The following is a 14,882-nucleotide window of genomic DNA, read 5'->3' on the forward strand; positions in this document are numbered from 1 at the left end:
AAAAATTACTTAAACTACTCTAAAGGGGTGGGGAATCAAGAGTTTCAGCTGCTCAGTCACAGACAGATATATGATGCCAATATTTTGCTTTATGTGGAATGAAACAGAATTTCCAAAGAGCAAATGCTCATATTGTAATACAGCATCATTCTGCATTGCTGACACGTGAAGTCAACGAGTCATGTCACCGTATAGGAAAAAACTGATTACAAGCAGGCATGCTGAGTATGCTTAATGCTATTCTTTCTCTAGGATTCAATACATTTTATGTGCTTTTAAAAAACAGAATGTCTACACTAAAAAGGTGACCTCCAAGTAGCAGTGCTGAAAACACCTTGTCATATATTAGAGCAGCATTGACCAACTTGATGCCCTCCAGATGTTTTGGACTACAACTCCCATTAGACAACTAGCTATGCCGGCTGGGGCTGCTCGGACTACTTACTAGTTCAAAATATTTAGAAGGTACTAGAGTGTGGAAGTCTGCGTTAAGAGAGCTGCTGCCAATCAGAGTGGACAATATTGAGTTGGCTGGAGAAACTATCTCAGCAGAAGGGTTCAGTTTCACTGATAAAGAGGCAAACACAAATTGCACCCTAAGCGCATAGAAGCACACAATTTGAATTCCTATCAAATTGAAAGTTAATAATGCTGGAGCAGTTCTTCCCAAATCATGAAATAATGCATGAATTTTCCAAATGTGAGTTTCACTGCAACATTCATCAGCATTCAGTTATCTGCATGGGAATACACACACACACACACACACACACACACACACACACAGAATTATGCCTTATTAATTTTGCTTGCATTATTTTCAGCTCTTCTTTCTTGTTGTGCTTGCCCTACCAGCAGAACTACTAAAATATAACTATAAAGCAATATTTTAAAGGGAGATTTAACAGTCACTCAGCATCCATTATGTATAATAATAATAACAATAATAATATTATATTATTATTATTTATACCCCGTCCATCTGGCTGGGTTTCCCCAGCCACTCTGAGTGGCTCCCAACAGAGTATTAAAAATGCGATAAAACATCAAATATTAACAATGTACCTAAACAGGGAAGCAAACCTTACTACCTTAGTCTGAAAAAGACCAACAGTGCAAATTAAGGCTACAAAATTTTGTTGACCATCTGTCACTGAGACTTCCTACAGTTTCCTAGATTGCAAAAATATGAACTGATCTGGACCCCGTACTCATCATCTGAGGCCCTTCGTCTTGTGCCCCCTCCATGAGACCTCTGAGGGTGGCAACATGAGAACGGGCATTTTCTGTGTTGGCTCCCTGTTTGTGGAATGCTCTCTCCATACAATGATGGTGCCATCATTGTGTATCTTTACGTGCCATGCAATTTTTCCCCTTTGCAACTGGGCCTCTGTCCTTTAACTATCTGTGGCCTTACGGAAGTGGGCAGGATATTTTTAATGTATTTCTTTTTCTTCTTGGTTTTAATTTATCTCGGGGAGGGGGGTATCTGTCTATTTGTTTGGTTTTAAGTTGATTTGGGCTGGCCTGGAAAAAACAAAGTGACTAAATAAATAAATAAATAAATAACAGAATGTGTAAATAAAATGAATAATAAATTGTGGGGAAATAGGATCCCCAAAACCTGCAGTTTTAGTCTAACTGCAATGACTAAAAAATACTGTAAAGTGAATCATACTTCTGCAGAGGCTAGACAGTTTTAACTTGTCCAATCACATTTTTATTAGACCATAAATTTACTGCAAATCATATCATGCCTAATGAAGCCCATAGGGCTGTTGGCCTCAATGGTATCTTCACATACTGCTCCATATATATATATCTAGATAACATTACTCAGGCTCTTTAAGCAGGATAACTGTTGCGTATTAACACATTCCACAACTGCAAATTCACTGTTTTATACATAGAAAGGATCTGTTTTAGAAGTGATCTTCTTTGTTGGAAAACTCCACAAGCAAAAGTTGTCACGTGCTATGCCTTGCATTTGTACCCTCTGAAAAAAAAATCACCAGATAATCCCTACTTCAAAAGCCCACTGTTTGTCCATCTGACAACTGCTTCCAAAGAATGCAAACATGCCATCTCTATCAAGTGGTAACAAAGATTACTACAAGTGTTATGAGTTGTGTGCCCAGTACTGAAGGTAAGAAATAAATATTTTGCTGCAGATGGGTAGCAGAAAATTGTTACTACTTAGGTTTTTTTCTAATGCCAATGTGAGCTCAAACATTAACTTTAAATAGCATATCTGAATGTTCTAACATGTATATTGTTTGATGAAGTATATATGCTTCACAGAGGCAAAAACAGAATTTGCTCAGTAAATCAACAATTATCCACTATAGGCCATGTCGCTTATGGGAAAAGGATGCTCATTATTATAACGACACAGTTCCACGCATAGTTAATGCCTGTTTTCAGCAGCTCAACTCTTTCCAAAAGCATACATATGAACTACAGTCAAGAACATTTATTCTGACATGATTAAAAACTCAAATCCTATGTCCCGCTGTGCAAAGACAACAGAGCACAGAATTGTGTTCAGGGTTTTCAGACCCGTAACAGTAGATTGCTATGCTGGAAGCCTGCCGTTCCTATTATTATTATTCAATGTATTTTTATACCACCCTTACTCCCATAGGAGTTCAGGGCGGTTTGCAGCATAATAAAATATAACCAACACAAAGCAATAATTAAAACATCTAAAACTGCGTAGCTAAAATCAAAGACACAGTGCAGCAAACATCAATAGTAAAACTGTTGGGGAGGAATTTAATGTACTGCTAAGCAGGCCACTCCACCGGTGCAAGTATTTCTGCTTCCCTGACCGAACATTCTACTTTCTCCCCTGACCTCAGTGTTGTTCTAGGGGTCTCTCAATTCCCTTCACAGCCAACTTGGTGCGACATGAGAGGAAGGAGGAGCAGGGGAAGTCCTGTTGCACTAATGGAAGCCCTTGTGTGGGCTTCTGCTGGCATGACTAGTTAGTTGAATCCATCCCATGGACTCCATAACACATTTATGTCCTCAAAGCCCAGGCAAACAAATGCATGATCAGTTGATACCTAAAGCTTGTCAACATAGGAGACAGACCCACTTTTTCAAGAAGAGAACTCCACAGTTGGCACACTACCACTGAGAAGACTCATTTTCATGTTATAACACCACAACCCATATTCATCGGCTGGACCATGAGCTGTGCTTCCCCCATTGATCTCAAAGCATGAGCTGGTAGGCATTAGAAGAAGCACTCCTTTAAGTGCTCAGGCCCCAAGCCATTTATATATTAGTGCTAGCACACTGAAATACATCTGGTAGCTCACAGACACAGAATGCAATTCTATAAGGATTAGTGACATCTGAGCCCATCGTGCTACTTGACTAAACTCTACAATTCTATGAGTCTACAATTCTAAACTCTGTGATTCCATGATTCTATACCAGCTGCAGCTACAGGACTGTCTTCAAGGATACCACCACATAAGGTCACAAGGTCAAAATGTGAGGTTAATACTGCTGAAGCTGGGCTATCCTAGTCCAGGAATGGCTATAACTAGTGAACCAGTCATAGCTGGATATCACTCAGGCTTCTAGCAACAGCTTGGAATGAATGAGTACCCACAAACTATGTACCTGTTTTTTCAGGGGAAGTACAACCCACTCCAAAACAGGCAATTCCCCCAATTCTTGGACCCAAGAAACACCTGTCCATAGCTCCTGCATCTTGTCAGGATTCATTCTCAGTTTACTGGCACTCATCCAGGCCATCACTGTTCCAGACATTGGTCCACCTCTCCTAATTCATATGTAATGTAGTGTCATCAGTAAATCAGTGAGACCATGCTCCAGATCCCCAAATGAACCTCCTAGGAATTTCAATAGAAGGGGGGACAAGTAAGTTCCTTGTTTCATGGGGCTGAGTGGAAGCTCCTCAACGCTACTCTCTGGTAATGACCCCACAGGCAGAAGCAGAATCACTGTAACTGAGTCCCAACCTGCACAACTGCTCAAGGATATCATGGTCAGTGATACCAAACACTGTTTGTCCCCTGATAAATAATCAAGATGACCAAAGCTGTTTCAATGGTGAATAGAAACTGAAATGGGCTACACATTATCCATGCATGTCTGCAGCAGGCCAGCCACCACTCTCTCAATCCCCTTGCCCAGGAAAGAAATATTTGCAATTGAATGGTAGTTATCTAATACCTTGGGATCCAGGGCAACCTCTTCAGGAGGGACCACACCACAGTCCCTTTCAAGGCAGCAGCCATGTACCTTCCCACAATGAGGCATTAACCACTCTCTGTATCAAGCCAGTCAGTCCCTCACTGTTAGATCTTAAAAGTCATGATGGCCTACCCTTGCAACACCCAGTCCACAGTGTCAGGATACAACAACTGAAAGTGATCCCATTAACTTTTACCAGATAGTAGGACCTGCATGAACTGTGCTGTCAAGTTCAGAGTGGATAGGAGCTCAAAACGATTGCAATAATTAGCACTGCTATTCTAGAAAAAGTAAGTACTGCATGGCACAACAGCAATGCTAAGGCAAATTTTCGGTATGTGTTTTTCAGATATGAGTGTTATGGTATATGCAGCTCCTTGCAACCCTTATGAAGTAGCACCAACATGAGCACCACCACCTTGCAAGTGCCAGGCATTCCTTTGAAATAGCAAGGTCAGCAGAGACATACAGCTCTCTGCCCCAATTGTCTCACATAAAATACTGTGGCACTGTTGCAAAGGCAGATAATGATAGCATTTCCTCTGGCATGGTACTGAAAAGTCTGAAGATAGTATATTTGACAAAGTGCCTGGAACAGCTACAGCTTTCTGTTCTTTCCTTCTTGCTTCTTGAACATGAAGCCTGAGAAACATCCTATACAGTATGTACAACCCAAAATACTGCACCCCACATTTTAAACATGATGTAATTCAAATAAAGTTACCATTTCACTTGCTCTGTGCCCCTGAAGCTTGTAAATTATTAAATTATATTTTACAACCTCAAATTTTAGAACAAAGAGTTTATTATACCAATTTAATTATAAAAAGAATAAGCACAATTCAGCCAAGATAGGTATTCTGAAGCCCATTACATGAGATGTTTGCAGATCCAGACATCTAAAATGGGTGGGGGGTTGCTGCCACCATGTCTAATTTGGATCTTACTGTCTTTGATTTCACTGTAAGAAAGCACAGACATAATTTAAGAATCAACATGTGCTTCACTTTGCTCCCTACAATCAGTGGTTATTTTAGAGCACTCAATTTACATTTTGTCCAAGAACTGTAAATTATAATAAAATGGTGGGCATCTGAATAACTATTCTCCTTTTTCTGTCATTGAAAGATGAACTAAATTAACTGCAAAAACAGGACCCTTCAAATTTACCTTTCAGACTAAACCACAACAAATTGTATCGTCTGCAAACATAACCAAAAGTGCTCACCAATTGTTTAAATGCTGACAGAGTTCTCATGAGAAGAGTTTGTTTAAAAGAACTACAAATTGTTACACATTTTTTCAGGTAATACAAAGAAGAATGTGGGGCTGAGAACACATGTGAGCAGGTAAGTATCCTGGGAAAATTTTCAATTTCTATGCATGCCTTTCTAACACACCCTGCCCCCACTTCTGAGCATAAGAAATGAATGTACCACAGTGATGGAGCGGGGGGGGGGGGGGAGAGAAAGCATTTTACAAATACTATGTCTTTTAGTCTACAATCCCATACACTCCCATACCTGGGAGTAAGTCTCATTGATATTGATGTGACTTACCAGACATGCACAGAATTGTGCCCCTGATGTTCTACTAATTTCCCTTCATTCATCATCTTTCCTGATGGAAGCAGCAAAGATCACTCTATGTTTTTTAATATTTCACAGGTTAAAAAAGAGGGGGAGTGAGAGAGCTGGCTTTAATATATAAATTGTGATTCTGCAGGCACAGCAAAATGCTGGCAATCCATGTGTGGTGTTACGAATCCTTCACTAGAGTAAATGTGCCTGGAAAGATACTGAGAACAGTTCAGTGGTATCTTCTGGAGAAAGAGAAAGAAGAAGCCCCAGGGAATAAGCAAATAATAACAACAACAACCAAAGGAAGAAGGGAGGGGGAAAGGGGGTCTCTTTCAAACCTCACTACCCTTGAGCATTGTGTGAATCTCTTTTCTTCCGCTGAAAGCCTTCTTTGTCACACACACACACACACACACACACACACTTCAAGATCTATTTGCAAGAGGGGGAGGAGTCACTTTATTTATTATTTTTCCCACTCCCCCTTTTTGCAGTTAAGTTGCAGCACATAAAGCCTTGGGATGATTCTCAGCTGTTTCCTCCCCTCCCCTCTCTAGTAAAATCATCAGTCTGTGTGAGTTAAGAAGGTGGGGATCTGGACAAATTTCAGCATTTTTGCCAAGAAGGAAGGGGGAAGCAGCTTGTGCATGTGGAAAACTCTACTGTACTGTATAGGACAACTATCAATTATTAAAGGATTACATCATTGTAGTTATTCTCACCCTCTCCCTCATTCAACGTGCCACAAAACATTATCTAATTGATCCTCTTGCAATCACAGTGCATCCCCATCAGGGGTTGACAAATGTCCCTTATACAGAAGAAGAATCCCCTTCTTTTTAAAAAGAAGGTTTTTGTATTCCACAACATCTCAGCACGTAGAACCTAGCAGGCAGCAGTCCTCATTTGAGAAAGCCCAAGCTCTACTCTAGATCAGAGGCATCATCTCCAAAGTGCCCCTGTTTTGAAAATCCTGTCATATGGCCACGCCAGTCACCAACCCCGTCAGCAGCAGGGTCACAAGAAGGGCCAATCCTACAGAGCAGACAGCAGCTCACATAAATCTCTGCTTTTGATAGCTATGAAGCATTTCTGCAAAGGTGTGGGACAGGCAGCCACACACGCACACACAACATCCTATAAATCTCAAATGAAAAACTTCTTAACTGCAGACTGTTCCTCCCAGAGGCCAGCACAGGGCACCCTTATCCAACAAGAGCTGGACACAAATGGCATATCGAAATAGCAGGGCTTTAGAGAGCTAGTAAATACGTTGAATGCCATGCTTTAGAAATGACATTACAGTATTCTGGCTCCCCATCCACACCTCTCTGCCATGTTCTACGATGCCGTTATTGCATGGGGAATGAAAGCGTTCTGTTCTGGTTTCCAAATCTTCTTTAGGCCCAGCCACCACCACGCCTCTCGAATTATAAACGGACCCACGCCTCTGGTCCCATCATCACTCCCTTTCTAGGTCCCATCCCCTTTGATCTGGCGTTCACACACACGGCTCTAGAGGTGGGAGCTCCGCGCGAGAAACGACATGCAGCAAGACAATTGCTCCCAGAGCCACTTCAGGAGAAGAGCGCGCGCGCGCGCACGCACATGCACACACACGCCAGCACAAAGCGGGGAACCCAGCCCGGTGGTACAAAAGCCGGCGCATGCCTCGTTGCCCTCCCTCCCTCCCTTCTATAAGGCAGGGGCTGCGGGAAGTCCGGGCGGCGCGTTCTCGTGCTTACCTGAAGCGCAGCCGGACTTGGGTCTGCAGCGCCGCCTTCACCCCAACGCCCCCTCCCCCTCGCGCTCTCTGCAGGGTCCGGAGGGCGGCGGCGGGAGGCGTCCCCTTTCCAGAGAAAAAAAGCTCCGGGCGGTATCTGTCGCTCGCTCCCCCTTGCTATTCTTAACGTGAGGACCGACGGGAGGAGGGTGTGGGGTGGGGTGGACGTCCCTGCCTCAGCTGCCGGGGGGCGCCAAATGGCCGAGGAGGGGGCGGCAGCTTTGTCTGGCGCGCGGGCTGCTTGTCCTGAGGAAGATGGGCTCGCGCTGCGCGGCTCCGTTGCCTCTCTCTCTCTCTCTCTTTTTGTGCCCAAGACTCAAGCCAAAGCCGCTTCAGTCTGTCTCCTCCCCTCCTCCTCCCACCACCGCCACCCAGGCTCCTGACAGATGGCGCAACCGCAGCATCGCTGCTTTGGCGCTCCTCCTGGCCAGCTCGCGCGGATGGAGCCTGGACTCCTCCACTGCCTTGCCTCGCCGTCCCTCGCCTCCTCACCCCTGCGTCAGTTCACTAAGCGGGGAGAGGATGGGGGGGGGGCGCGTATGCACGCGCGGAGGAGGAGGGAAGACTGACATCCCTAGCCGGCCTATGGCGAAGCGCTTTTGGGGTGGGTTAGGCGGGGAGAGGGGACTCCAGTTCTTATTGGCACGCGCGCCACTCGAGAAGGCGGGCGCAGTGGGATTCGCTTCTGCACATCCCATCTCGGGTTGCTCTGTGGGATGGATGGGGTGGGTGCGCCCAGCTGACAGAGCGCTTTGTTGGGGAAGGGTTCTTCCAGCCGCCCAATGAAACGGAAAGGAAACTGGAACAGAGGGAGAGATTCTTCCTTGTTTTTAAATGCCTGGGCTTTGCATTGCAAGAATTGAGTGAGTCAGAGAGTTGGAAAAACCAGCGTGTCATCTCATCCGCCCGCAGTGACCATCCGCGCCAGCATCCCTGTATGAATCAATCCAAGGAAACGTGAATAGGGATCTGGTGGTGCTAGTTTGATCAGAATGACTTGATGCTTTTCACAGTTTGTCAAGCCATAGAAATGTAGGTGTTTTCTACTGACCTAGTGCGCAGGTTTGGTACTTAAGTTTGGGCTGGGCCAAATGCTAGAAAGAGGCTCAAAGTTTCCATTTGGGGCCACCAAATTCTGGTGCTGCCTGTGCTACACCCCTGTTGGTTCCTTTTCAGCCACTGAATGAATGCATAAATTTACACTGTAGATCTCCTGTGCTCTTGACTCCAAAAGGGAGCTTGACCATGCCAAAGTTTCCTTGACCTTCCCACCGATTAGGGAGGGAGGAACACTGGCGTTTAGCACCTCACCTCTTGAATGGAAGGTCTGCTTTCCACCATAAAACATCTGTTTCCTATTCTTCAGTAAAACAGAATTCACTGAAGTGTTGCACTTTGTAATGCCCGCAGAATTATGAAATCCTCAGTTCAGCCTGCCAAATGTTTGGCAATAATATGTGGGTGGGTTCAGATAACATGACTTTGTTGGTCTTCATTCATATGACAAAGAAAAAAATAAATTGCTTCCCAATCTGACTGCAGTCCATGAGTGTGTGTGTTAGGTGGAATACACAGACACACTCCATCTTTTTAGGTTTTTTTTTATAGTATGATTATGTAGACTAGCATATCTAGGCTGCTTTTTGGTCCCACACAGTGGTCCCCAAAGCAGTGACAGCAAGGCATTTGCACTTGTCTTCAAAGTATAATTTAAAGGTAATGTAATCTGCTATCCTATACACAATTATCCCATTGAACTCATTAGGGCTTGCTTCTTAGTAGATGTGTTTGTAGGATTGCAGTGAGATATCTATACATTGGAGGTAAACAGAAAACGAACATATCAAAAGTAAACCACCAAATTAAATTTTACCTCTTCTCATGCAATTAGAAACATAGTCTCATTTCTATGTGTAGAATAAAAGTCACTTGTGGAACCTTAAAGACTATCAGATTAGATTAACACCTAATTCCCTCACCCCTTCATTGTTTCAACATGTGCAGAAAATTATGTGCCTCTTAAATTCTATCCCCGACACTGCATTGCGGTCAGAGGTAGATCTGCAATCTTATACACTTACCTGTTTAACTCAATGAGACTTAATTTTGAGAGGGCATGTATAGGCCTGTGCGCCTCCATAATATATTTCAGCATTTCAGGGACTGTGCTATTGCTCATTAAGGATACACTACCTGCAACAGTCAACTAACTGCAACAACCAACAAACATGTTTATTGTGACATAATATTCTATGGTCAGAAGTGGGTTTATGCTACAGTAACTGTACATACACTCTGCCTACATTCACTCAGAAGTAAGCCCCACTGAATTCCATGGGGTTTACATGCTGACCTAGTGGTAAGCATGTATTGAACCCTACAAATTGGTTAGCCTTAACCAATGGACTTAACTAACTCCTTGGGAAAAAAGTGAGGCATAAATGTAAAAATAAATAATAATACCAATAAGAAGTCAATTTTTACTATATAATTATAATACAAATCAATAAAATGCTGAAACAACTTATCGAAGTACTGATGAGAGAAATAGCAGGATACACACAAAGGAAAAGTCTATTGTCATCCTCCTTGTAGCTTACAACAGAAGAACAATGATAGGATACCACTTCCCATCTAGAAGCAGCCTAAGTGTAGAAACATTTCAATAATTCCCTTCTCTATCAATGTTTTCCTTTTTAAATGATGTGAGCCGCCAGCGCAGTGCAACTGAATAAATCCTTACTCAGAAGTAATCTACACAGAAGTCAGTGGGACTTACTCCAGCCCAAGTAGGTTTCTGTGCATAGGATATGACTGGGCTGTTAATTTCATATAGCTGTTTTCCTTTTATCTCAGAATTAATTAAAACATCCAAGGTTTTTTGCACATTCCTAGCTCCTTCTAACTTCTGAGCAACGTATCTTTACCCTTTGATCACACATCATTCCAAATGTGGTATTTTGACAGTTTCTGTGAGCCTTCAGAACCACGTATCAAAGATCCTTTGACTTTCATAAGAGCAACCTGAAGACAGCAGGTATTGAGATGGAGAGAACAAACAGGGTTTCACAAATGCGATCTGTAGCAAAATGTTGCACTGTAATGTGCTTTTGTTCACCTTTCCAGCCAGCCATGCCTTCCTCTATTTCCCCATGCCCAATACCTCCCACTGCTAACACGCACTCCAAATTCTACACTCATTAAGCACAATCAGTTCTTGTGATTGTGCTATTTGGAATTCCACCCACCTCAGGGATTATTCCTTTTAAAAGAAATGTACTTCTGGAAACCTCAGGATTTCCCCCAGCCTGGCGATACCTCCAGGAGTGGCTGGTGCAATGAGGGAGTGTCATGCCCCTGTCCTCCTGAGAGTGGTGCGACTTCCATTGTTTCTGCTTACCTGTGTGGGGCAGAGTGATGGTGAGGTTGTGGCTAAGCAACTGCACCAACGGGAGTGATGGATTGGCCATGTTGCTGCACCTACACGGGTCTAGCCTTGATATCAAAATTAGGGGAAATTCATGCTAAAAGGCTAATGACTTTTTCATGAATATATGAACACACACACACACACACACACACACACACACACACACACATAGAGAGAGAGAGAGTAAATTGATGTAAAAATGTGAAGTACGGGACTTAAGATTGTGGGAAGCTAAAATCTCAGTGAACTCAGCAGGGCTTCCTTCTGAATAAACATGTATTTGATTAGGTTTCATAGGTCTGCCTTCACTTTGAAAATATTATAAATATTTTGAAAGGAGATAAAAATTCAGAGCCAACTATGCAAATCTAGTACAACCTCTAAGCATTGCTGTCCAATCTTCTATTGTCTGTGAAAATAAAAACCCAAATGATTACTATGATAATTTTTACAAGTGAAGTGCCACATCAGATTACATAAAACAAATCCTTGCTAAAGCCTGTCATATTAAAAGGTCAGATTCCCCTCAAGCTGCTCCGCCTCACTTTTGGCAGGACCTTAGAGAGGGAAAGCTTGTGGAGCAAAGGAGATGAGTGGGTGGGGAAGAAGAGCAAGCAAAACAACTTTATAATGTACCCAGTTAAGACAGGAGCATGAAACTGTGGGTGACCAAGGAGGAAAGTCTGGTAACTCCCCATCACGATCCCTCTAGGCTGGTAAACACTGGTTTGAACCAGTGCCATCCATGATGCATCTCACAGTGATTGTAGAACTATATCCTTGATGGAAAACATAACGTGGAAACATAATGGAAAACCCATCTCCAATTTTAAGTCAGGAACAAGTATGCTGCGGAACTCACCAGGATTCTAAGGTAAAAAAATATACAGTGGTACCTTGGGTTAAGTACTTAATTCGTTCCGGAGGTCTGTTCTTAACCTGAAACTGTTCTTAACCTGAAGCACCACTTTAGCTAATGGGGCCTCCTGCTGCTGCTGTTTCTGTTCTCATCCTGAAGCAAAGTTCTTAACCCGAGGTATTATTTCTGGGTTAGCAGAGTCTATAACCTGAAGCGTATGTAACCTGAAGCGTATGTAACCCGAGGTACCAATGTATATCCTTCCCACGTTTAAGTGATGTGTTTTTTGTGTGGTGTTTTGTTTTTCGTTTTTTGGCAATGGAAATGTTTTGCAGTCCTGCTCCCTTGAACAAAACTTGCAATGTGAAAAGCAGCATTCTGTTGCTCTTCCTTTAGATATGCTCTGCCCTGATGGGCTGCTGTCATGATGTGGAAAATAATTTGACCAAGGATGACAGGTGCATGAAAGCTGCAGGTAAAATGAAAGCGCCAACATACATATTTTACTGTTTTATTTGTTTGTTCAACTTATATTGCCACCCATCAATGAAACTCTCTAGGCGGCTCACAAAACAAAAGCAAACATAATACAGTATTTTAAAATACAATAATTAAAGCAGCAAAACGCAATAAAAAATAGCAAATATAACTTTCCATAGCAGAGACAGAGCAAACAGTTTGCAGCTCAGCTTAATACACGCTAAAATATGTGACTTTCAGTGAGTGACTGGCTCTTTTTTCTCATACTACATTGTAGTATGTATTGTAGTATGCTGAGGCTGTAAGTCCACTTCTGGTCCACCTACACACTAAAATACAAATATTTTACTTCAAGTGACTGGCTCTTTTTTCTCATACTACATTGTAAAAACTGCTGAAGATGTAAGTCCATTTCTGGTACACCTACATGGGCTGCTAATTTGTTACTGAGCCAAGTTCAAAGTGTTGTTTTGAGCTATAAAACCTTACATGGCTCAGGACCTTCATCCAGGACTGCCTTTCCCCATACAAACCTTCCTGGACCCTGAGGTCGATCTCTCAAGGCCATTTTCTTTCTGATCCCTCTGAGAGATGTTTGGAGAGTGACAATGAGAGAACTGGCGTTCTCTGTGGCAGCAACCTATTAAGGAATCCACTTTGCAAGGATGTTTGCCTGACGTTGACTTGGTCTTCTCGGTGCTCAGTGGAAATCTTTTTATTCTCCTAGGCATTTGGGCAACACTAATGGTTGGGGTTTTGTTTGGTGTTTTGGTCTGTTGGATGTGGGTGGATAATTTATGTTGTAGGATGATTTCTTTGAACACTTAGTATTTCTACATATGTGCTGTTTTAATTAACTTTATACTGTATTGTATATGATAGCTTTGAGTTTTATTGTTTTGTAAACTGCTTCAGGACTCCCTTTGAGTGTATGATGCAATATATAAATTTAATAAACTTAACTAATTAATGTACAGTGGTACCTCGGGTTACCTACGCTTCAGGTTACATACACTTCAGGTTACAGACTCCGCTAACCCAGAAATAGTGCTTCAGGTTAAGAACTTTGCTTCAGGATAAGAACAGAAATTGGGCTCCGGTGGTGCAGCGGCAGCAGGAGGCCCCATTAGCTAAAGTGCTGCTTCAGGTTAAGAACCATTTCAGGTTAAGAACGTACCTCCGGAACGAATTAAGTACTTAACCTGAGGTACCACTGTATCCAAGATTTTCTCTGTAGTATTGGTCTATGTGATAGGAGGCATTGTTTAATATACTAAATTATAACAGCATTGCAGGCAAAAGCAAGAATTCTTGTTCTGCTAATTCTAGAAACACTAGTGCACAGTATATATGGTCATATTTTTGTTGCATTGTGTATTGCCTCTTGTGAGGAAAAGTGGTATAATAATACATCAATTACATATCTAGAGCTAGCCCAAGACAGATTCTATACTGAAAATCTGCAAAACAATGAAAATTTAAATGCTATCCAGGTACATTTTAAAACCAGCTGGGTGTTTGTACTCAAAAGCATTTGTAATTTGTTAATTGCTTTGCAATGTGCTCTCAGTTAACACAAAATCCCACTTTAAAATATAGCTGCATATATGAGGATGTTTTTAATATATAATATGAGGATGTTTTATAAATAATGTTTTCAACAGGATTTTTAGGAAGATGTGATTATAAAAAGGAGCAATAACAAGTTTCCTCATTGCAACCACAAATTAATACATGATTGGTCAGTGACATTCTTTACATTATCGGAACATTATTCCTCATAACTAGTTGCGGGGACCCTCTTTCTATACCTTACAGTTGATCTGGATGATGAGAAACACAAGCTTCCAGAAACTTACATTTTAAAAGTTAAAACTTAAAGATGTGGTTAAATTGGCTTTCATCCTATTCTGTATCTATCTATAAACAAATACAAAAATGAATTAAGTGGCTATGATCTTAGAAAACAGGTTTGATAAGAAAAACATAATATTTTCCTTTGCCTTTATTTCATGAATAAAAATCTGTTTGGTTTTATTTGCTTAAGTCGGATTTTCTAAATTGTGTAGCCCAATGTTTGAGGGAATCAGGAGAATATGGAAGAGATGAACTTGACAGCTGAGGAGGCAGAGTGGGACTTGCAACTGTCTGCACTTGCACTTCCAATGCCCTATTCAGCATCACATGTCTGCAATATATATTTATGCAACAACCTGTCACACTGACCTACTTGGAGAAGACAGATGTTGCTTAGGAAGGGTGGTGTCTTTGTGAATTTGCGTCTCAGCAGTTCTCACATGCTTTAAGCCTAATTCCAGAAGAAAGGCCGTACATATTCACAGGTGGCAGTAGATGCCTTTAGAATTTGGATGGCTTGATGCAACAGAATGATTAGAGCTGTGCAGCTGCCACATAACCGGGACTTAGATAAGGGATGGGGAACCTGTGGTCCTTCAGTTGGAATGGTTGCACTCCAACTCTGATCATCCCTGACTATTGGACAGACTGGCTGGGACT

The 14,882-nt window shown here is 42.1% G+C and overlaps 1 protein-coding gene across 21 annotated transcripts in view; it reads right to left on the reverse strand.

Moving 5' to 3' along the window:
- Positions 1-8,115, reverse strand: part of FYN (FYN proto-oncogene, Src family tyrosine kinase) — a 116,708-nt gene extending 108,593 nt beyond the window's left edge. For 10 of the 21 annotated variants that reach the window (XM_083497822.1, XM_083497834.1, XM_083497835.1 and 7 more), the window contains exon 1: positions 7,559-8,103. The gene's annotated coding sequence lies outside the window, so the exon portion shown is untranslated. Of the gene's footprint in view, positions 1-7,140; positions 7,476-7,558 lie in introns of those variants that run through there. The other 11 variants (XM_083497817.1, XM_083497828.1, XM_083497826.1 and 8 more) reach the window with 5 other exon arrangements.
- Between the last annotated feature and the right edge of the window lie 6,767 nt (positions 8,116-14,882).

This window comes from Podarcis liolepis (genome assembly GCF_965112155.1).
Source record: "Podarcis liolepis genome assembly, chromosome: 3".
NCBI lineage: Eukaryota > Metazoa > Chordata > Lepidosauria > Squamata > Lacertidae > Podarcis > Podarcis liolepis.